We start from the raw sequence: 22,909 nt of genomic DNA, 5'->3' as shown, positions 1-22,909 counted from the left end.
CTTCTTCTTCTTCTTCTTCTTCTTCTTCTTCTTCTTCTTCTTCTTCTCCTTCTCCTTCTCCTTCTCCTTCTCCTTCTCCTTCTCCTTCTCCTCCTCCTCCTCCTCCTCCTCCTCCTCCTTCTCCTTTGTTATTTTTATCACCATTATCATCATCAATCTATACTTCTTGAACATCTACATGGTTCAAGACCCTGTGCTGAGCATCTTGGAAGATACAAAGATAGTTAGAGAATTTAAAAGACATTGTATAAATATTTCTTAGCCATTACAATAACAAGACAGGAGATACAAGACTGGAGAGGACAATGGTTAGAGTGAGTGTAGGCTAAGGGGGGGAAGCCATATAGATAGAAGCAGACCCCAATTTACAAGCTCTCAATTTATTAAGGGCAGGTGTGTATGAATGGGTACCAAGGAAGTCCCAGGGAGGAGCCCCAGGGGAGCAGTTGGAGAAGGAAATGGCAAACATCTTCAGTATCTTTGCCAGTTTCCAACAGGATTTACCAAAACCTTTCTTCTAACCTTGTGGATTGCAGAATCTATGCTCAGCTTTCAAAGATATATAGTCCATAAACTGTACCAGGGAGTGAGACTCGCAAAGCACCAAGGTACTTGGAGGTACTACAAAGAGGTGTTATGATAAAGTGATGTTGAGAGATGCCTTGTTTCATGAAGAGCTAGAAAAGTAGAATATTGCCTTTTATACAGATGTGAGCTATAGAAACGTATCTTATTTTATCGAGACATAGAGAGATGCCTTCTTGCAAAGATGTCAATATGTAGATAGATGTCTTCTTTCATGCTGATGTGGAGATTTAGAGAGATGGTCTCTCTCATGCAGATGGAGAGACAGAGAAATCCCTTGTCTTTTGCAGATGTGTAAAGATGTCTTCTATGGTCAGCTAGGTGGTACACTGACTAAAGTGCCCAGCCTGCAATCTGAAAGATTCCTCTTCCAGAGTTCAAATCTGGTCTCAGATACTTACTAGCTGTGTGATCCTGGGCAAGTCACTTCACCCTGTTTGCCTCAGTGTAATGCCAATGTGATACCCACAGCAGCTGTTATGAATAATGCATGCGTATTTTCAGGTTAGATTTTCAAAATATAATAAACTCTCTTCTTCAAAGGCAAAACCAAAATATTTATTTGGAACATCATTAGGATACCAGGAGATAAGATTTAACAAGGTACTCATCACTAATCCAGGGTGCACCAACATCCCAAGTCTCCTTTCTGTCATACCTCCCCACAAAAACAAGTTCCCCTAGACAAATTCCTCCCTCTGCCCACTTACAACTTGCTTCTTTGCTCTCTCTCTCTCCTCCTTGGTCAGGCTTCTCCCACACTGGGCACCATGTGACTCAGACTTCATGTGTTAGATCCTATTAATAGGCAGGAAAGATCTTCCCTTTCCATTAACATTACAATCAGTTTCCTCATCTGTAAAGTGAGCTGAAGAAGGAAATGGCAAACCATTCCAGTATCTTTGCTAAGAAAATTCTTAATGAGGTCATGAAGAGTCAGATACAACACAAAGAGACGCCTTCTGTGAACATGTGGGAAGTGGCATTCTCCTGTATAGAGCAGAGCAGAAGTGGAATGATATTTTTTTTAGGCAGATGTACAAAAGTATCTTCTCTTATCCAGATAAAGAAAGATTCAATCCCTTACTGAGATGGCAAGATATTTTATCTCATGAAGATGAAGAAAGGTACTTTCTCTTATGAGCACATGGAGATGTAGAGAGAGGCTATCTCTTATCTAAGTGAGGAGTGGTGTCTTATGTATGTGCTGAGAGATGACTGTCCCTTTGCTGGTGTGAAGAGATGCTTTCTCATGCAGAGAGATGCCTTCCCTTAACCAGTAATAGAGAAGTACTTTATGGTACGTGTTAAAAAATTTTTATACCTATCTACATATATATATATATATATATATATACCTACATAGTAATATACTTGCACATATGTATACACACAACACACATGCATATACATACAAACATACATATATGCACACATATATGTATGTATACACACATACATATGTGTAAGTATATACATACATACATGCATACATACATAAAACTCTACAACCTTGACTCTACCCTCTAACTATGGAGGGTAGCAAATATGGAGTGCTCAGGTAAATGAGTTCCAATACTGACCCACAGGTCCTTGCTCAGAACCTAATTCTCCCTTCTGTGCCCTCAACTGGCCCAAGAGGATAGCCTTTTAATCCTACCCCTTTTCAAAGACTTAATCCAGGACTGGAATCTTAGACTTCATTACTGGCCAGTAACCAGTCAATTAATAATTATTAATTAAACACCTACTATGTGCCAGATATTATGCCAATGCTGGGGACCTAAAAAAGAGACAAAAGACAGTCTCTGTCCTCGAGGAGCTCACAATACTGTAGGGGGAGACAACATGCAAATTAATGTGTACAAAAAGGCTGTATACAGGATGAATAGGAAGTAATGAACAGAAGGCAAAGTAGGAAAGGGCTAGATTTATGTAGGGCTTTGAATATTAAACAGAGCATTGTGTATGGATCCTGGAGAGAATGGGCAGCCACTGGAGTTTGCCATTACCCTGAATCTTGAGAATTTAGTCGGATCCCTGGGGAACCTTGTGATCCATGATCATATCTCTCTGTTTGCTCAATTCTTTCTTTTCTGTGGAGAGGACACTAATGCAGTGTCCCCCCCCCCCCAATTATCTTGTTTTTACATATCAGTTTACATGTTTTATTTCCCCAGAAGAAAGTAGACTCTTTGAGGGCAGGAATTATTTTAACTTCTGTATCCCCAAATATTCTGAGGGATCTGGGATCTCATCAATATGGGTGATCCTTCCAGGGATGCGGATCACAACCTCTAAATGACTGCCCATCCTGTGTAACAATTGTCTGTCTCACTCAGTGGTGTGCTGGTAAAAAAAAAAAAACTGGCTCTCTGAAAACACACTTTCAAATTTAACCTGACTTTTGTCTGCTACTGGACTTTGGTGAGGTAGAGTCTGCACCACCCTGCCTCACTTAAATCCAATTTAGGAGCAAAATAAGTGCATCATCTTTTTAATATCATTGGTCCTCTTTGAGGACGAGAGACCACCACCACCACCAATAGCCTTCTTCACATTTTCTCCATTACTTTGTTAAGAGTAGATACCACAAAACAATAAAGCAATCCTTGATTTGTAGCACTTTGCTTATTTCTGAGACTCCTACTGAAAATTGGCTCTTGCAAGCTGGGATAAGTTAGCTTCAGTATACTCCTGAGTCATCCTAGCTCCATTAATTCACCCTGGGTTTTAAGGCAGTGACTCAAACTTTTTCTCAGTACCTATTTATACTCTAAAAATTATTGTGGCCCCTAAAGTGTTTTTGTTTATGTGAGTTCTATCTACAAATATTTACCACGTTAGAAGTGAAAACATGAATTTAAAATTTTTAATTTAATTTTAATTCATTAAATAAAATTTTTAAATAGATGGAAATATTTTAAATGTTATTTAATTCATTAAAATAATAAGTTCGTTGCATGTTAACAAATATTTTTTAAAAATTTGACTATTTTCCAAAACAAAAAAAATGAATGCAAAGGATGGCATTGTTTTATGAATTTCTGCAAATCTCTTTAATGTCTGGCCTCACAGAAGACAATTAGGGTCTCATATCTGCTTCTACATTCAAGCTGTTTTGATATGTTGAATACATGAAGAAAATTCTGGCCTAACCCAGATAGACAAAGGGAGGAGTATTTTAATAGGCAAATAATGACTTAGTATTATTATAAAAATAGCTTTGACCAAATAATGACTTAGTATTATTATAAAAATAGCTTTGACCTCATGGACCCTCGGAAAGGCCTTTGGGACTCTCTCAGGGGTCCTCAGACCATACTTTAAGAACCCATTACTTTGGGTATCTTTCCTGAGGTTTGCTAGAATCCAGGCCTTAATGTCTCCTGACAGCCACTTGTTAAATTTTCAGTGTGAGCATTTATAACCCTTCCCTCCCCACCATTGGCAAATGATACAAATCAGGGCTTGACTTGCTGTTTTGCTAATTTCCAGACTTAAGAAAGTGATGGAGAAAATATTAATAATATATATGAAATTTACAAGCATTTCCTGCATTTTGGGGAGCTGGTTGTTGAACATTTACCAGCACAGTATGGGCCTTCTCCTTATTCCCTTGACATTCCATGGATACCATTGGACCATATCAGCTGTCCATTTATTACTTCTCCTCTTGCTCAATTTTTCCCCCAGAATGCATTTCTCTGATTACATCCTTTAGGTGGTACCTGAAGGGTGATTTCTCATTTGTAATGGGTTGCAGCCCTTGCTTGCACACACTATGAACCTCTCTACTGGTCCCTGGTTGATCCCCAGTCTCACCTCTTCAGACACTGCCTCTTGCATGACTCAGCCAAGGCTCAATGCCCGCTTTTCACATATGTTATAGTAGAGTTTCATGCAGGGATTATACTATATGGCCATGAAGAAGTCCTGACAGTTCTAAAATTCTGTGATTCTGGGAACATGACTGGAATAATATTGGTGTTGGAGAGAAGTACTTCCACCATAGAGAGAAGACTGAAACTGAAATTCTATGTTCTAAGGGCCCTCCCAGCTCTGACATCCTGTGTTCTAAGGGCCCTCCCTGCTCTGACATCCTGTGTTCTAAGGGCCCTCCCTGATCTGACATCCTGTGTTCTATGGGCCCTCCCAGCTCTAACATCCTGTGTTCTAAGGGCCCTCCCTGCTCTGGCATCCTGTGTTCTAAGGGCCCTCCCCCAATTCTGCCATTCTGTGTTCTAAGGGCCTTCCCAGCTGACATTTTATGTCCTTAGGTTCCTTCCAGTTACAACATTTTATGATTATACATTAAGAAGTAAGAGCCATAATGGACCCTGACAGCTTTTTATTTTGAGCTTTGCCATGTCTTCAAAAATGGCCAAATTACTGTAGCAAATGCCCCCTCTCTCCAAGAACTCTCTCTTCCAGTGCCCTGCTGCTTTTTGACGGCTCACACTTTCTCAGCTTTCAGGGAGAGGTGTTTTTCAAGCATCCCAAGTGAGGGAATGTACAAAAGTCCAAACTCCACTGGAATCTGCAGCCATGGTGATGTAGAAGCTGGATGTGCCAAGATGTGCAAAAGGGAAGTTGAGGGGCTCAAGAGGAAGAGGCCTCTCCAGGGCTGGGAAGAGGGGATCATCTGGGAGGCCCTGCTCTCAACCACTATGGATCAACTACAACCATTCCTTTGGACAGAGATGGATGGGAAATGTCCCAAGGCCTAGACATCCTTATGGACTCGAGGTCGGGGCTTGGCTCGAGGTGTTTTTCTCAGCTGACATTTACAATGAACAAAATTTCACATTTTCCTACTTTTTTTCAGTTCACAAAGCACTTTTTAAAACCAACTCTATAAGGAAGAAGGCACAGGTCTTATCCCTAATTACAAGCGAGGAAACTGAGGCTCAGGTGGTGAATCAACTAGCCCAAGGTCACATAGCTCAGGAGAAATGAAACTAAAAGCCAGGTTTTCCTGTTTCAATGTCTTTGCAGTGCTCCATTGTTCCTCCTTCCTCCAAGCAGAAGAAGCCATCCATGGACAAGCCTTGGAAAGAGATGAGGGACAGCACAGATGTAAACTGTTTCTACCTGGGTGCATTCTCAAGAAACAGCTGGAAAGGAAAGAAGTAATTTGGTGCCTCCAGGACATATGTGGAAGGAAGGGCTAGCTTCAGTCAAGTCAGTAAAAAACCAAAAAAATAGTCAATTCATAAAGGAAAAGACATCCTGTGTTCTAAGGGCCCTCCCAGTTCTAACATTCTGTGCCCCTCTCAGCTCTGACATCCTGTGTTCTTTTTTTTAATATTATGTTTATTTTTAGTTTATATCATTCATTTCCACAAGATTTTGAGTTACAAATTTTCTCCCCATCTTTCCCCTACCCACCACCACAAAACAGCAATCCCACTGTATACCCCCTCCTCCAATCTGCTCTCTCCTTTATCCTCCCCCATTCCCCCTCTGACTTTCCAGTAGGGCAAAATGAATCACCATACTCCAGGGCCTGTATATCTTATTTCCCAGTTGCATGTTAAAAAAAAATAATATATATTTTAAAACATTTGATTTTAAAACTTTGAATTCCAGATTCTTTCCCTTCCTCTCTCATCACCCACCCTTACTGGGAAGAAAAGCAATTCAATATAGATTGTACATGTGTAGCTACACAAAAAATTTCCACAGTGGATATATTGTGAAAGACTGACTATATTTCCCTCTATCCTATCCCACTTCCCAATTGTTCTATTCTCTACTTTGACCCTGTCCCTTTTCAAACGTGTGTGCTTCTAACTACCCTCCCACCCAACCTGCCCTACCCTCTATAATTTCCCCTCTCATCCTCTTCCCCCCTACTCTCCTGTAGGGCAAGATACCCTATTTAGTGTGTTTCATTCCCTCCCTATGCCAAATTCAATGAGAGTAAGGTTGACCCATTCCCTTTGGCCTTCCTGTTCTTCCCCTCCATAGTAACAGTTTTCCCTTGCCTCTTCTATATGAGATAATTTACCCCATTCTGTCTCTCCCCATCTTCTCTCATTATGTTCCTTTCTCAACACTTAATTTCACTTTTAAAATGTGATCCCTTCCTATTCAATAGATCCTGTGCCCTCTGTCAATGTATAGCTGTACACATATATACAAACACTTACATATGTATTCATATGCCCATATACCCACCTATATAGACATACATATGTATGTATACATACACACATATATACATACATACATACACATACATTTATATTCTCTTCAACTATCCTCATACTGAGAAAAGTTTCATCAGTGACAATGATCATTTTTCCATGTAGGAATGTAAATAGTCCAACTTTGATAAGTTCCTTATGATTTCTTTTCCCTGTTTACCTTCTCATGCTTCTCTTGCTTCTTGTATCTGAATGTCAGATTTTCTATTCAACTCTGTTTTTTTTTCATCAAGAATGCTTGAAAGTCCTCTATTTCATTTGAATGATCATATTTTTCCTTGAAACATTATACTCAGTTTTGCTGGGTAGGTGGTGATTCATGGTTTTAATCCCAGTTCCTTTGATCTCCAGAATATCATATTCTAAGTCCTTCTATCTCTCAATGTAGAAGCTGCCAGGTCCTGTGTTATCCTGATTATGTTTCCACAATATTCAAATTGTTTCTTCTTGGCTGCTTGTAATATTTTCTCCTTGACCTGGGAACTCCAGAACCTGGCTATAATATTCCTAGGTGTTTCCTTTTTGGGATCTTTTTCAAGAGGTGATTGGTGGATTGTTTCAATCTCTATTTTGCCCTCTGAGTCTAAAACATCAGGGCAATTTTCCTTGAGAATTTCTTGAAGGACGATTTCTAGGTTTTTTTTTTTAAGCAATCAGGGTTAAGTAACTTGCTGAAGGTTACACGGCCAGGTGTTTCTGGGTGGGTGCCAAGTGTGTGAGCCCGGATTCGATCCCCAGGTCATCCCGACACTGGAGCCAGTGCTCTTACTCACTGTTTTACCTGGCCACCCCTCTAGTTCTTTTTTGATCATGGCTTTCAGGTAGTCCAGTAATTTTTAAATTATTTCTCCTGGATCTATTTTCCAAGTCAGTGGTTTTTCTAATGAGATATTTCACATTTCCTTCTATTTTTTCATTTGTTGGGATCTGTTTAATAGTATCTTGATTTCTCATGAAGTCACTAGCTTCTGTTTACTCCAATCTAATTCTAAAGTACTTATTCTTTTCAGTAAGATTTTGAGATTCTTTTTCCATCTGGAAAATTTGGCTTTTTAAGGCATTCTTCTCCTCATTGGCTTTTTGAGTCTCTTTTGCCATTTGAATTAGTTTATTTTTTAAGGTGTTATTTTCTTCAGTCAGGTTGTTGACTCTCTTTTCATGATTTTCTTGTATCATTCTCATTTCTTTTCCCAATATTTCCTCCACTTCTCTTATTTGATTTTCAAAATCCCTCTTAAGTTCCTCTACGCCCTGTAACCAATTCATATTTTTCTTAGAAGCTTTTGGTGCAGGAGTTCTGATTTCATTGTCTTACTCCTGCTCCATACTTTGATCCCTTTTGTCCCCAAAAGGGAATCTAAAGTCAGATTGCTATGCTTGCTTTGCTTCTTTTGCTTGCTCATGTTGCCATTCAATTACTTGACTTTTGAGCTTTTTTCCATAGTAGAACTCTGCTTCCAGAGCAGAGAGCTTTGTCCCAAATTGTTGGGGTTTTCTCAGCTGCTGGAGCTATTAGCTGGCTGCCCTCTCTAAAGCCTCCACAGGCTCTGGCACCTGGTCATAAATCCCAGGACCTCCACCCAAGACAGCTATCCAGATCCAAGCAGATTAAAGCAAGAGAGATACCCCTCAGAATGGTCTCTTGGTCTTCCTACCATCTGCAGGCCAGGAATTCTGAAGCAGCTTCATGGCAGCAGCTGCATGGCCGCCATGCCTCAGCTGCTTCTCCCTCTGGGGGCAAAGGCTGGACCCAGAACCCATGTTCCCAAAGTCCACACTGACCTCTCATTTTGTCTTTGGCATTTATGGGTTGATTATTCTGGAAATCACCACTACTGCTGCTGATCCACTCTTCCAAATTCCCTCCAGCCATGGCTGGTCAGGGCCACCCTGGGACTAAAACCTTGGGCTCACTCGGGGCTGGGCTCTGCTCCCAGTGGGCTTCGATGAATGCTTCCTGTCCACCTGCCAGGTTGCCTTCAGTGAGAGATTTGTTTCTCTCTGTCACTTTGTGGGTTATGTAGCTCTAAAGTTTGGTTAGAGTCACATTTTATAGGTATTTGAGGTGGTTCTGGGGAGAGCTCATGGAGTTTTCCTGCTTCTATGTTACCATCTTGGCTTTGCCCTCACCATCCTATGTTCTAAGGGCCCTCCCAGCTCTGACATCCTGTGTTCTAAGGGCCCTCCCAGCTCTGACATCCTGTGTTCTAAGGGCCCTCCAAATTCTGACATCCTGTGTTCTAAGGGCCCTCCAATATCTATGATTTAAGGGTTCTCCAAGCTCTGAAATTCTATATTCTAAAGTCACTTCCAGCTCTGACATCCTTTGTTCTAAGCTCCCCTCCCACTCCACATTTTATGACCAAAGTCCCAAAAGCCTCAGGATGGATTAGCCTAACAGATCACTTTCCCCCTAAACAGGATGGGAAATGTGAAGGTGCTGGAACCTGGGTGGGGGAAATACCTCAGGATGGAATGTCAGAAGGCCTCAGATGATACTCTCTCAAAGTCTTGCCTACTATGAATTTCCTTCTGATGACCCCTTCCTCATACCATCCCCCTCCCATCCTACTTCTCATGGGATCATAAATTTCTTTCTTTCTTTTTTTCTTTTTTTTTTTGCTTTTTGGAAGGGGGAATGCAGGGTTGCCTAAGTGTTAAGTGTCTGAGGCCAGATTTGAACTCAGATTTGAACTTCTGAACTTCAGACTTCCCTAGTCACCTAAGATGATACTGTCATTTTACAAATGGAGAAACTGAGTCAAAGGAAGGTTGAGTGGCTTGCCCAGGGTCCCACAGATAGTAAGTCACAGGGCTGGAATTGGAACCCAGGCCCTTTGACTCCACCGCCAGAATTCTTTCCCTTAGGTACTCAGGACACTGTATCCTGGGATTCTCGTGACTCAGAGGCAGATTCACCCAGTTCTGGGGCCAGGAATGTGTGGGAGAAGAGCTTAGTGATGATGATGATGATGGTAAGGAGGAGGAGGAGGAGAGGAAGGAGTTGGAGCAGAAGGGGAAACAGTGGGCTGGGAGGCACCGCTTGCCCCGAACCCATTATTCAGCAAGCTGTCTCTCCCCTGGGCCTGGGAAGCCTGAATTCTCTGTCCTCCCCATTTCCTGAGTGCTAGGTCAATATTATGATTTTCCCTTGTGCAGAGAAGCAGGCAGCCGGAGGTCGCTGGCTGCCCCAGGAAGACGGCTTGGGACCCGTTTAGGCTGCAGTCAGCAGGACTGGGAGCCAGGAGAGCAGGGGTCAGGAGGGACAGAGGACTCATCCCAGCCTCCTCTCCACTTCCTTCTGGGGAAAGGCCTTGTGGGAAGGGGGCTGGCCCTTTAAGACCAACTCATCCTAGTTAGTCCCAGACAGCTCAAGGCCAAGTGTGACAGAACCAGGATGATTTAATTTGGTTTGAGCTAAGTTAGCAGCGTCTGGGTCGCTTTTTTCCTTCTTTTTTAGACCAGCCTGCGATTTCTTCAGTGCAGGGCACTCTGGGTATGGGAACTTCCTTCCTTCATTTAGATCAGCAGCAGCTCCTTGACTTACAGGCTTAAAGCCAGCCACCTGGTGCCCTGATATGTTTGGGGACTTGCCTCAGTCACCCAGACAGGGTGTGTCAGCTGAACCCAGGCTTTCCTCTGTTCACTGTATTATGATGCCTTTCATTTGCTCTATAACAACAATAAGCATAATAGTACCAATAAACTCCAATTTATATAGAGCTTTTTGGTTCTAAAGCACTTTCATCTTCATTATTTTAATTGATTCTCACAACATGCCTGTGAAGGAGACCGTGCAGTGGTTATTCACCTTATTTATTTATCTACCCATTTATTCATTTATTGGGGGAAGAAATTGGGGTTAGGTGACTTGCCCAGGGTCACACAGCTAGTAAGTGTCTGAGGCAGGATTTGAACTCAGGTTCTCCTGACTCCAGGGCCAGTGCTCTGTGCACTAAGGTGCTAACCTAGCTGCCCTTACTCAGTCAATTTAAATATCAATCATTCATCCTTTCTGGAAGCTTATTATGTTGCTACTATGTGTTAGGAATTGCATTAGGAAAAAGAGGTATAAAGACCAAAAAATTAATAATAATCCTTGACCTATAATAATCTATATGGGACCTATACCAGGGTGGGGGTAGTGTCAGAAGAGAGAAGGGGACCTATTTGAGATGTGGAGCAATGGTGAAATTAGCAGGTCTTGGCAACAGCTTAGATATGGGGGGGGGGGTGAGAGACAGGGAGAATCCAGGATAACTCCTAGGTTGGGAGCCTGGGGGACTGGGAAGATGGGGTTACTCTATACAGTAATAGGGAACTTGGGGGGAGGGTTTAGGGCAGGGATGGGGAAAGAAAATGAGTTCTGTTTTGGACATATTGAGTTTAAGATGTCTACTGAACATCCGGTTGGAGATATCTGACCGACACTTGGAGATTTGAGAATGGAGGTCAGCAGAGAGTTTCCTGCAAGATAGTTAGATTTAAGAATTATCGGTATGGTGGTAAATCCTTGGGCGATAATGAGAAGAGGGGCCAGGACAGAGCCCTGAGGGACACCTGTGGTTAAAGGGTGAGGTCTAGAGGAGGGTCCAGCAGAGGAGAAGAGAAGGAGCCATCAGAGAGGTAGGAGGAGAACCCAGAGAGAGAAGTGTCCTGAAAATCAAGAGAGTAAAAGGAGGAGAGATTGACAGTGTCAAAGGTTGCAGAGAGGTGAAGGAGAATGAGGAATGAGAAAAGGCCATTGGATTTGGCAACTAGGAGATCATTAGTAACTTTGGAGAAAGTAGGGAGGGTGAAATGATAAGGTCAGAAGGCTGGTTGTAAGGGGTTAAGAGGAGAATGGAGGAACCTACTGTAGATGGTCTTAGGGGAGCCCTGGGGGAGGGAATAGGGCCAAGAGAGGGCTTTGTATACACATGTCAGTTGAGCTGATCCTGGAAAGAAGGGATTGTAAGAAGTGGAGATGAAGAGTAAGTGCATTAAAGGAAATGCAATTCAGCCTGTGCAAAGATGTGGAGGTGGGAGATAGAACAGCATTGCAGGGAACAGCAAGTAAGGCCAGTGTGAGGAAACAAAAGTTCAGAGAACAAATTCCAATTAAGAAGTCACAAAGCTAGGCTTAAACTAAATGCTGTTTCTTATTTTTTTTTAATTTTATTTATTTTATTCTGAACGTAAGAACCAAAATAAGCATTTCTACTTTAAGGTTAGATGGGGGCGGCTGTGTAGAGGAGGGGACTTGTACCTGTGATTCGGGGGGGCATTCTGAGAATCCTTTCTTGCTTAAGAAAGAGTCTTCTTCCCTCCTATCCTTTCACAGGGTCAGAATTTACATGCTACCCCCCAGTTCCACATCCATCCCTCCTTTGGGTTAAGGTATAGAACTAACGTGGTCAGTCACTAGACATTAAGCACCTACTATGCTCCTGTCATGCTTAGCACAACCTAAAGTCTGGCTTTACAAAGAGAGGCAAATGACAGGCCCTGCTCTCCAGGAGCTCTTAGTTGTGTGGGGAACATGATGTGCAAATGACAGTGTACACACAAGCTGTGTGCAGGACAAATCGGAGAGAAGCAAGAGAGAGGATATTAGAATTAGGAGAGGCCAGATTTTAACTGGACCTTAAGGGAACCCAGGGAGTCATGGGATGGACATCAGGAGGGAAAGCATCCAAGGATGGGAGCCAGCCAACGAAAACGTGGAGTCCAGAGATGGAGAATCTTGTTTGTGAAACAAACTCTATTATTCTCTCTCTCTGTCTCTCTGTCTCTTTCTCTCTCTGTCTCTGTCTCTGTCTCTCTCTGTCTCTCTGTCTCTCTCTCTGTCTCTCTCTCTGTCTCTCTCTCTCTGTCTCTCTCCTTCTCTCTCTCTCTCTCTCTCTCTCTCTCTCTCTCTCTCTCTCTCTCTCTCTCTCTCTCCTTTTCTCTCTCTCTCTCTCTCCTTCTCTCTTTTTCTCTCTCTCCCTCTCTGTCTGTCCCCCTCTGTATGTGTCTCTCTGTATCCCTCTATCTCTCTGTTGCTTTCTCTCTCTCTGACTCTCTCTGTCTCTCTCTGTCTCTGTCTCTCTGACTGAGAGAGAGAAAGAGACAGAGGGACAGAGACACACACACAGAAAAAGACACAGAGAGACTCAGAGAGAGAGACACACACAGAGAGAATCAGAGAGAAAGAAAGTGACAGAGACAGAGGGACACAGAGAGACACACACACAGAGGGAGAGACAGAGACACAGAGAGAGACAGAGAAAGAGACAGAGACAGAGAGAGACTGAGAGACAGAGAGAGAGAGACAGAGGGTCTTGTGCTCTAGGAAGACCATTTTGGCCAGAATATTGACCAGAGGGGGAAGAGATTCATCCTGCAACAGTTGAACTTGGAGCTCTGGCTCCCTTTCTCAGGGCAGGCTGGCTGTATCTCCTCTCGGGGGGACTCTGCCCATGTGCCACACTCCATTGTTACACTTTTGGTCACTGTGGGCCTTCCCTTTACTGCTGTCCCCACAGTTGCTCCTGCCTCAGCAGAGAAGGTCTTCTTCAGGTGCTGTAGGGGAGAACATTTCCATCCGTTGGTGAGCAGCCCCTTCACACTTGGACTGGGTTTCAGACAACAGACGCACAGTTCGCTATAGCAGTCCAGGATCTGCTAGGTCTTGTGCTTTACTGGATTGTAAAAGGTTCTTTCTATGCCTTCTTCTGCTAGAACCCTCCTGCGCCATGCATCTGGGGGCTGAGGTTCTTGAAGGCCTTGCCTTCTCACTGGGCAGAGGGTTGGTCTCAGACCTAGGGTGACTTAGATTTAAATCCTACTCAGTTCTGTCTTACTGATCCTGTATAAGTCACACAATCATTGATTTAGAGGAGGGAATATGACTTCGTTGGTGTCCTGGACCCCTTGGGCAGCATCTAGTAAAGTCTATGGATTCTAAGAATCACATTATTAGATGCATGTAACAAAATACAGAAGATAACAAAGGAAATGACATTGGAAACATTTATTAGATTATTTTACAAAGCTCACAGGCCCCATGGTAAGAACTCCAACCTAGAATCAGAAGGGCCCTTCTGGGTCATTTGGTCAAAACTCCTCATTTCCCTGTGAGGAAAGAGATGCCCACGGAGGTGATCCTTTTATCACTTATTAGATCATAAAAGGGTCACAATCTTTTTGGATGGAAGGAGCTCCCACTATGACGATAGAACCTTAGAGTTGGCCCTTTGAGTGAACATTCTTGAATTTTTTGTGAGGAGGGTCATGCTCATTCATGACCAATTCTTCCTGCCTTGGCGTCCATCAATCTTCTAGGTTAGCCAATACCAGAGTGGTAACCAGGAAGTTTTGCACCTGAGATAAGAGAAAGAGAAGAAGCTTTTAGTTTTTGTTGGTGGGAGATAGGGAGGTGGGAACTTCAGGACATATGATCACACCTGAGGATGCCTTGGTAGCTTCCACTCCAATCTAATCTAGTCCCCTAAGCATTTATTTAGCTGGCTCTGTGAATAGAGCACTGGGCCTGGAGTCAGGAAGACCTGAGTTCAAACCTGACCTCAGACACTGACTAGCTGTGTGACTCTGGGCAAGTCATTTAATCTCTGTTTGTCTTAATCTACAGGAAAAGGAAATGGCAAACCACTCCAGTATCTTTGCCAAGAAAATTCCATGGACAGTATGGTCCTCTTGGTCACAGAAAGTCAGACACAGCACAGCAACAACAAGCATTTATTAAATAGTGAATATACACATGTCCCTGAGAATTCAAAGAGAAAATGAAAAACAGTTCCTATCTTCAAGAAGCTTACAGTTGACTATGGAGATGCAGCATATCAATCATTTTAAAAGCTGAATGTTTTGAGATTCCTTTTATATCATAGATTGAGGAAGGACGGAGTATTAACAAGTGGAGGGCATCAGGAAAGTCTTCTCTTGGGATGTGGGACCATGTTATGGGAATGGGAATTTAAGATCTTCCCTGCCCCTTGGACCTTTGATAGGCTTAAGTGATTCTGAGAACCTTCCTTGATTTGGAAATATACTCTGCCCCCCAATAAGCTGAATGTGGTCACATGGAGCCTGTGGAGGGAGGCTTGTTTTTGAGGAATGCCCACATCTTGGTGCTGTGTGATTGGGCAGTGGGTCAAGAGGGCTGTGACATTCTCTGAGCCAGGAGAAGGCTATATAAACCCTGATGGGAGGCTTTGTTTTGGGGCTCACTTTGAGAAGAGTTATGTGATTTGACCAGATGAAACTCTGGGAAGCCATTGAGCCCCACCCTCCTCCCCAGCTTTGAAAACCCACATGTTGGTGCTTCCCTCCCTGGTAACTGACTAGGTATGGATGTAATGGTCAGACAGCTGGAAGCCTGTCTGCTGATCTGTTTCTCTGTCTGCTTGTAACCTCTGTTTGTATTCTCTGAAGTTAGGGCTGCTGACATTTTTTCCCCTGAACTAGGTAAATGACATGTTTGATTAAAGCAAGATTGGTAACCCATTTTGAGTTGCTTTCCTTTAGAAAAGCAGATCTAAAAACTTGTGTTGGCAGCCACCCTGGGTATGCTAGGGTGCTTGCTGCTACAGACCAGAACTGAGATTTGGGGGCTTCTAAGAGGTGGGTATGAGGAGGAGAGAATTCCAAGGATGAGGTACAACTGTGCAAAGGTGAGGAGGTGGGAGGTTAGACTGTTGAGTTTGGTGACTAGGGAATGAGGCAGTTTGGTTAGAGTGTGGACTATGTGGAGTGATATGCTATGAATCTTTAAAGATAGACCAGAGCCATGTTATAAATGGCATTAAATGCCGAGTTGAAGAGTCGTATTTAATCCTAGATACAATAGGAACCACTGAAAGTTCTGAGGGGGAGTGATATAGTCAGGCTTTTCTTCAGAAAGATTATTTTGTGGATAGAGAACCCAGAAGATGGGAGTCCAGTTAGGGGACTTTTGCTGTAATTCAGTTGAGAGGCGATGAGGGCTTAAATTATGGCTAGGAGAAGTGAGCTGTGAGCCCCCACTGCTTCCAATGTTGTTATATAGTCAGTGCTGAGCTATTTCTCTTCCTGAGGCCTCAGTTTCTTCTAAAAAGAAAACTGTAGAGTTGGACTAAGGCCATTGGAGCAGCTGATGGGGATTCCTTCCCTACTTTCATTTATCTTTGGTCCAACTTCTTTGGCTCCTTGAAATCCTGAGGTCACCTCAGATCCTAGACATGCCCATCCTGGGGTAGGTGCTTACTCACCTAAGAGCAGGAAAAAAAACAAACACCAGAGAAAGCCCAGATCTAGGCTCAGGCTTGCCTAGGCAGGACATGTGTGTTAGCAGGCATGTGCTTTTGGATGCATGCATATGCCAGCCTGGGCGAGGGAAAGCAAATGACTTAGTCTTGTGAGCTAGAAAGACAGACACACAACATGGAAAGGGCTGGCTGTTCTCTGTTGAATGCCCACCATATCATCCATTCTTTTGGCTCCCCAGACAATGAGAGAGGTCTTCATTATCTCAAAGCACAAGCAGTGAGTCTCGTGTGGCTAGAAGTGAGTCCTGCCAATCTTCCCTCTGGTTGCTCACATCTAGGGGTTTCAAGTAGGAGCTTGCCCATGGGACGACTGCTCCTTTTACACTGACATTCTCTGTTTTAAGCTTTCTTTGACCTTTGACATTCTCCATTTTAAGTCTCTGCTAATTCTGATATTCCCTCTTCTAACATTATTTCCAGCTCAAACATTCTACATGCTAATATTCTATGTTCTCAATGCTCTTCCTATGCTGACATTTTACATTTGAAGATTCCTCATAGCTCCAAAATTCCATGTTCTAAAATCCTTCTAAGTTCTAAGTCTACTTTCTAAGCTCACTTACAGTGGTGACATTCTATATTTACTCCAAGATCCTTTCTAACTATTACATTCTAGCTTTTTCCAGGACTGACATTCTATGTTCCAAGATTTCTTCCCAATCTAACATTCTATATTCTAACATTATTTGTTCTAACTTCTCTTCTGGCTCTGACATTTTACATACTAATGTCTCTCAGAGCTCTAATGGTCAATGTTCTAAGATTCTTTACAGCTCTGATATTCTGAGTACTAAGTTCCTTCCCAACTCTGACAACTTACATTCTATCCAGCTCTGACATTCTGTGTTCTAAGGTCCCTCCCATCTCTGACATTCTGTGTTCTAAGGTCCCTCCCAGCTCTGACATCCTGTGTTCTGAGGGCCCTCCCATCTCTGACATCCTGGGTTCTAAGAGCCCTCCCAGCTCTGACATTCTGTGTTCTAAGGTCCCTCCCATCTCTGACATTCTGTGTTCTAAGGGCCCTCCCAGCTCTGACATCCTGTGTTCTAAGGTCCCTCCCAGCTCTGACATCCTGTTTTCTGAGGGCCCTCCCAGCCCTGACATCTGTGTTCTAAGGGTCCTCTCAGCTCTGACATTCTGACTTCTGAGTTCTTTCTCTGACATTCTGAATTCTAAGATCCCTCCCAGCTCTGCCATTCTATGTTCTAAGAATCTGGCTGTGACATTCTGAGTTCTAAGAGTCCTATCCCTGACATTCGGTGTTTTAATAGTCCTGCTAGCTCTGTCCCTCTTTGTTCTAAGGTCCCTTCCATCTGACCCTCTATGAATGAAGATCCCTCTACACTCTGACATTTTGTGTTCTAGTGTCAGTACCGGGTATGACATTTTTTACTTTCAGCCCTCTTCTAGTGTTGATGAATCTGTGATTTTGGAATCTATATTTGATGACTTTTTCTGGGGTGGGCAAGGCAAGTTGCATTCCAGAAACTGACTTCATTAACAGCTCTGGAATGTTCAGGCATTATTATCTGTATTTAAAGTGATTTTGTTGTTCATACTCTGGATCCACTCTACTCATCTCCATCTGCACAGGCCGACTGGGTCCCTAGAGCTTGGCTACTCTGCCTCCCCCGAGGATTCTAGAGAATAGTCCTAAAAGATTGCTTTTTCCTCCTCTATAGTTTACAAGCCTCCACCAGAGGGTTTGCCCTTTGTGATGATCAGTTCATATCAAGCAGGCAGACTTCATTAGCTTTTAGAAATGGGTACTAAGGGGATATAGTAAGAACAGTTGGTATAAAACATTCCTCCCACCAAAGTTTGTGACATAATATCCCACTGTCCAAAAAGTTCAGGGGAAAGTGGGTTCTTAATGCACAAAGATCTAGGAAGGTGACACTTGAAAGTCCTTTCGTCAGTCCTGGAGAGGTAGGGTAGAGCTTGTCTGCTGGGCTCCTTGTAGAGTTCTGGGGGTTCTACCTTTAGTCTTCATACCCATTTTATTGAAGGCTCTGATGCAGATATTGCTTTGGGTTATCATTGAACTGGAAACACTGTTAGAATGTCAGCGAAAAATCCAAATCCTCAGGTCCTCTGGAGTTCCTCAGATCTTCCTCTGGTCAAGGAGACCAAGGCTGAGGTCCAGACTTTCTCCAACCCCATCCCCAACCCAACCAATTCCTTTTCAAGGTCTTGACCAGAATTGTATTCTCCTGGCTCACTCAAATTTCTGGTTCCAAATTGCCTTGCTACTTAATACAAAATCCACAGAATAGGACCATGTAGGAAGCTAAGGTGAAGCTACCTTAGACTCCACCCCCCACCATTTTCCAAATGAAGACACTGTGGCTCAGAAAGTTGGAGAGCCAGACACAGTTTGGCCCCCTCTGAGTCCTGTTCTTTCGCTTTTCATAGGACTGCACTCATTCTTCAGCTCCGTGCTCCCCCCAGCACGGCTGCCCTCTCTGTCGGTGGGCCCTTATTTGTTCAGATGTTCTAATGTCCAGCCAAGAGGCTAAGACAGGCCGGCAGACAGTGGGGGGGGGGGGTGGGTGGAGGAGGCCAACCTCTGGGAGAGTATGTTGGGCTGGGAGTATATGGAGATGCCTTCTCCTTTCCCCACACACCTGGGCAAAGAGTTCAGGGAACATGTCCTGGGGGCAGAATCGGCAGAAGTTTTTGCCAACTTCTACATGCTTGAGATAGAATTTGAAATGTTTTACAAACCCTCAAACAGAGGCAGTTTCTCTAATCCTCAGGGACCCTGGGAAAGGGAAGAGGAGGAGAAGGTGGAGGGGAGGAAGAGAAGGAGTAGATTTCTAATATGTTTACACTTCAGACTATTTTGAAACCTCCTGCAGGCAGTACATACAAAGAGGCACATTTAAATCAATCGGGAGCTGCCTTAGGAAAGGAAACACCAGGCAGACTTATGGGGCTTCATTGGTACCCTATTCATGGTTCCCAAACAGCCATCAATTCAGGCAGAGGGAAGCCCCATGCAGTCAGTGCCCTGGCCCTGCTCAGGCAGGATTCAGCTTTGGAAGGCCTCATTCAGTCAGCAAAGGCCCAGTTTATTCAGTTGTGGGGCCCAGGTCAGGCAGTCTAGGTCTATCAGCATCCACTCGGATCCAAAAGGGTGGGGGCCAACGCAGAGCTCAAGGAGTTAAACCATACATAAGGTCCATAGGTCCCCAAAGTGGGCAATACTGCCTCCTGGTGGGTGCTGGAACAATGGATGGGGGTGGTAGCCTGGGGTGCAATTGGGGGGCATTGAATTAAACTAAAGGGGTGACAGAAGCATAAGGAAAGAAGAGAAGAAAATGTTGAAAAACTGTTCATATATGTTTCATCTGTTGTGTAACAGTCATAGTGATTACATTATTTTCCAAATAAACAGACAAAATGCAAGTTATAACCCATTAGGGGTCAAATCCACCTACAGGCCTTAACAAGCAAGTGTTGGCAGGTGACTCATATAGTGTATTATTGGGAAGTCCAGCATACATTGGCAAGAATCTGTCCATGTAATGACTTATTTGTGATAGGATACTATACAGTTACATGAAACAATTGTCAAAATATCAATGCTGGAAAACCCCCACAAATTTACAATAAATTATTAAATTTAAGATGTATCATTTAAAACATATTTTATAATTTTTGAAATGATGCAAATTTTAAAAAATCCATTAAGGGTTAAAGAAAGTAGATTTCCAGGGGAGCACTGAGTAGTTTTTTTAAGAGGCTGGTAGGCCAAATAAGTTTATGAACCTCTGGTCTAGGTGGAAGAGAAAAAGGTGAGGCCAGAGAAGAAGTGTCAGACTAGAAGAATGAGAAGGGCTGCAACGCCTTGAGGTCATTTCCAGGAGGACAAAGAATAGGCTTAGGCAGAGGGAGAAAGAGGGAAAAGAGGAGAGGAGAGGAAAGCAAAGGAAAGAGAGAGGGAGTGGAAGAGAGGAGAGATGAAGAGAGAAAAGGAGGAAAGAGAATAGGGAAGGGGTAGAGAAAAGAGAAGAAGAGAGAAGAGGAAAAGAGAAGGAAGGAGAAGAGAAGGGAAGGGAAGGGAGAAAAGGGGCACAGAGGAAGAGAGGGGAGGAGAGAGAATAGGATAACGTGGCATAACATAGCAAAGGAGAGGAGAAAAGAAGATAGAGGGAAGGAGAGGAGAAGAGGAGAAAAAAGGAAAAGAGAGGGTAAGGGAGTAGAGAAGAAGAGAGAAGAGAGGGGGAAGAAAGGGAAGAGAGACGGAAGGGGAGGAGGAGAAGAAAAAAGAAGAGAGGAGAGATGGAGAGAGTGGAGGAGGGGATAGGGGAAGAAAGGGGAGGAGAGGAGAGGAGAGGAGAGGTTAGAATGGCATACAATAGCATAGCATAGGATGGGGTATTATTATCAGAGAGGAACTTCTGAATTTCTCTCATAAATCATAGAGGTGGCTTCTTTACTGTGATGGTAAAACCATTCTTGGTCAGGGTGGGGGTGAAGTGGGGTTAAGTCATGGGAGCTGTGGTTGATGAACCAACAGGGTGTTTGAGGGATATCAACAGGCAGACTGATATTTCTAAATATTACAGGAGGGAGGGTTGGGTCAGGAATTGCTGTTTAAAAGAGGAAGAAAAATAACCTAGAAGTAGATGGTTGCAGTAAGGTTCTGTCCTGGATGGGACAGATTGACCTCAAAGTGCAATAGCGGTAAAGATTCAGTCTGGAAAAGGCAATAAAGATCAAGGAGTACCTTCTCTTCCTCCTATCCTTCCTGTCCCCCCTCCCCTTCCTCTCCCTTTTCCTCCTCCTCTTCTTCCCCTCCCCCTCTCTTTCTTTCCTCTTCCTCTTCCTCCTCCTCTTCCCCTTGCCTCTCCTCCTTTTCTTCCTCCTCATCTTCCTCCTCTTCCTCTTTCTTCTCCTCCTCTACCTCCCTCAGTGTGTTGAGGAGGTGGCTGGGGTTAGAGACATCCAGTGCTGGATAGCATGGCCAGGAATATAAGTGTCTTCTGGAAAGAGGCAGGTTTCCATGAGCAATGAAAGACAGAAAGTGTGTGAGATGAAGAGATCTGGGATGAAGGGGACAGAGTAATAGGGGGCACCAAGGAAAGCACCAGAAGATATGTTTTGGGGAGGCTGAACGGAGGTGGATAGGGGTGAAAGGGTAGGAAGTAAAGGGTTAGAAGCTGCGAACTACAGCAACAAGAGGAGAAGGAAGTGGGAATTTGCCAGCCACAGCGTGAGTCAAGTGGTACCTTCCACCTCCAGGCTTCCGTGCCAAGCAAGAACTTTGACGCTGGGGGGTGGGTGGCAGCCTCCACAGATTGTCTCTCCAAACAGTGGGGAGCTGGGGGTGTAAGCAGTGGATATGGAAAGCAAGTATTGGGGGCAGTAAATAATTGATATTTGGGTCCTGTAAGGCAGACCTGAACTTCTGGTTATAAACTCCAGCCCCATAGCCTCATACCAAAATGTTAGGAGGTAAGATAACCCACAAAATGGAGTAATGCTTGGTTCCTTGTCTCTAAATTCCCCAAGTGGAAGGCCCTGTACTACCTTTGCCACCCTAGATCTTAGGCTCTCTTATGGTTCTGACACCCTTTCAGGGTGTCTGATCACTGAGTCTGGTTCCTTTAGTATGAGCTGACTTTCAGTCTCAGAATCAGAGGCAACGAGGAGAGACAGCAGAGAAGGCACTGGACTTGGAGTTAGGAAGATCTGGGCTCCAATGCCACCTCAGACTTTTGGTGGCTGTGTGACCCAAGAAAAGGCACTTTAACCATCCCGTGCCTCAGTTTCCTCATCCATACAATGGGGACAATAGTAGCACCTTCTTCATGGGGTTGTTGTGAAGAACAAGTGAGATAACATCTCTAATATGATCTGCCACTTTAAAACCTAAATAAAGGCAAGTTAGCTCAAAATTTGGGCATTGCTCTGATGGAACAACTGGCCAAAACTCGTCCCCAGGCGTGAGAAAAAGTGTCTCCTTCTCTTCTCTGCAGAGATGGAAATGTGCAACATGTGTACGAGGTCAGATTCAGGGGCTGTATTTGGTAGTTTCATTTACCTGCTTTCCCCCCAGACTCTGGCTCTCCCTCTCCCTCTCTCTCCATCTCTCTTTGCGTCTCTTTGTCTTTGCATCTTTCTCTGTCTCTCTCTTAATATATACATATATATGTATAGGTAATTTCCCTCTCAGTCTCTCTATCTATCATGAGCAGGAAACTCATTACCGTGGAGATTGCTTCAACTTTGCTACTCACAGCTCATCAGTACCCTCAGTTGCTTCTGGCCACAGCCTTCCTATATAGAGGGTTCAAAATCCCAGCCATCTCTTCCTTTGTCACCAAATGCTCAGCTTGGTATCAACTTGCCATCATCTTCATTATGCCACTGGCCAGGTACCCTCTGGCACTCCCTCCTTTTCAGTATTTGGGTATTGCTTTTCCCTATTAGATTGTAAACTCCTTGAGGGCAGACCATCTTTCTTTTTCTTATCTGTGTCCCCAGAACTGGCACATAGCAGGCACTTAATAAATGTTTATCATATCAAATTATTATATCTATCTCTCTGTATATGTATGTATGTATGTATGCATGTATCTATCTCTCTATCATCTCTCCATCTCTCTCTCTCTATCTATCATCTATCTGTCTGGTCTATCTATCTATCTATCTATCTATCTATCTATCTATCTATCTATCTATCTGGTCTATCTATCTATCTATCTATCTATCCATCTGGTCTATCTATCTATCTATCTATCTATCTATCTATCTATCTATCTGGTCTATCTATCTATCTATCTGGTCTATCTATCTATCTATCTGGTCTATCTA

At 43.5% G+C, this 22,909-nt stretch overlaps 1 long non-coding RNA gene across 1 annotated transcript in view; it reads left to right on the top strand.

Moving 5' to 3' along the window:
- The window catches only part of LOC138154042 (uncharacterized), a 54,068-nt gene extending 38,862 nt beyond the window's left edge, over positions 1-15,206 (top strand). The window contains exons 2-3 of the long non-coding RNA XR_011166540.1: positions 13,304-13,368; positions 14,410-15,206. This is a non-coding gene — a long non-coding RNA (uncharacterized lncRNA). The remainder of the gene's footprint in view (positions 1-13,303; positions 13,369-14,409) is intronic.
- The last annotated feature ends 7,703 nt before the right edge of the window (positions 15,207-22,909 follow it).

The sequence above is a fragment of the Petaurus breviceps genome, unplaced genomic scaffold (assembly GCF_028583685.1).
Source record: "Petaurus breviceps papuanus isolate PSGF00001 unplaced genomic scaffold, PetGlider_PUasm1.0 91041, whole genome shotgun sequence".
In the NCBI taxonomy this organism is placed as follows: Eukaryota; Metazoa; Chordata; class Mammalia; order Diprotodontia; family Petauridae; genus Petaurus; species Petaurus breviceps.
Note: the sequence above shows the minus strand (reverse complement) of the source record. Positions and strands in the feature narration are given on the sequence as shown.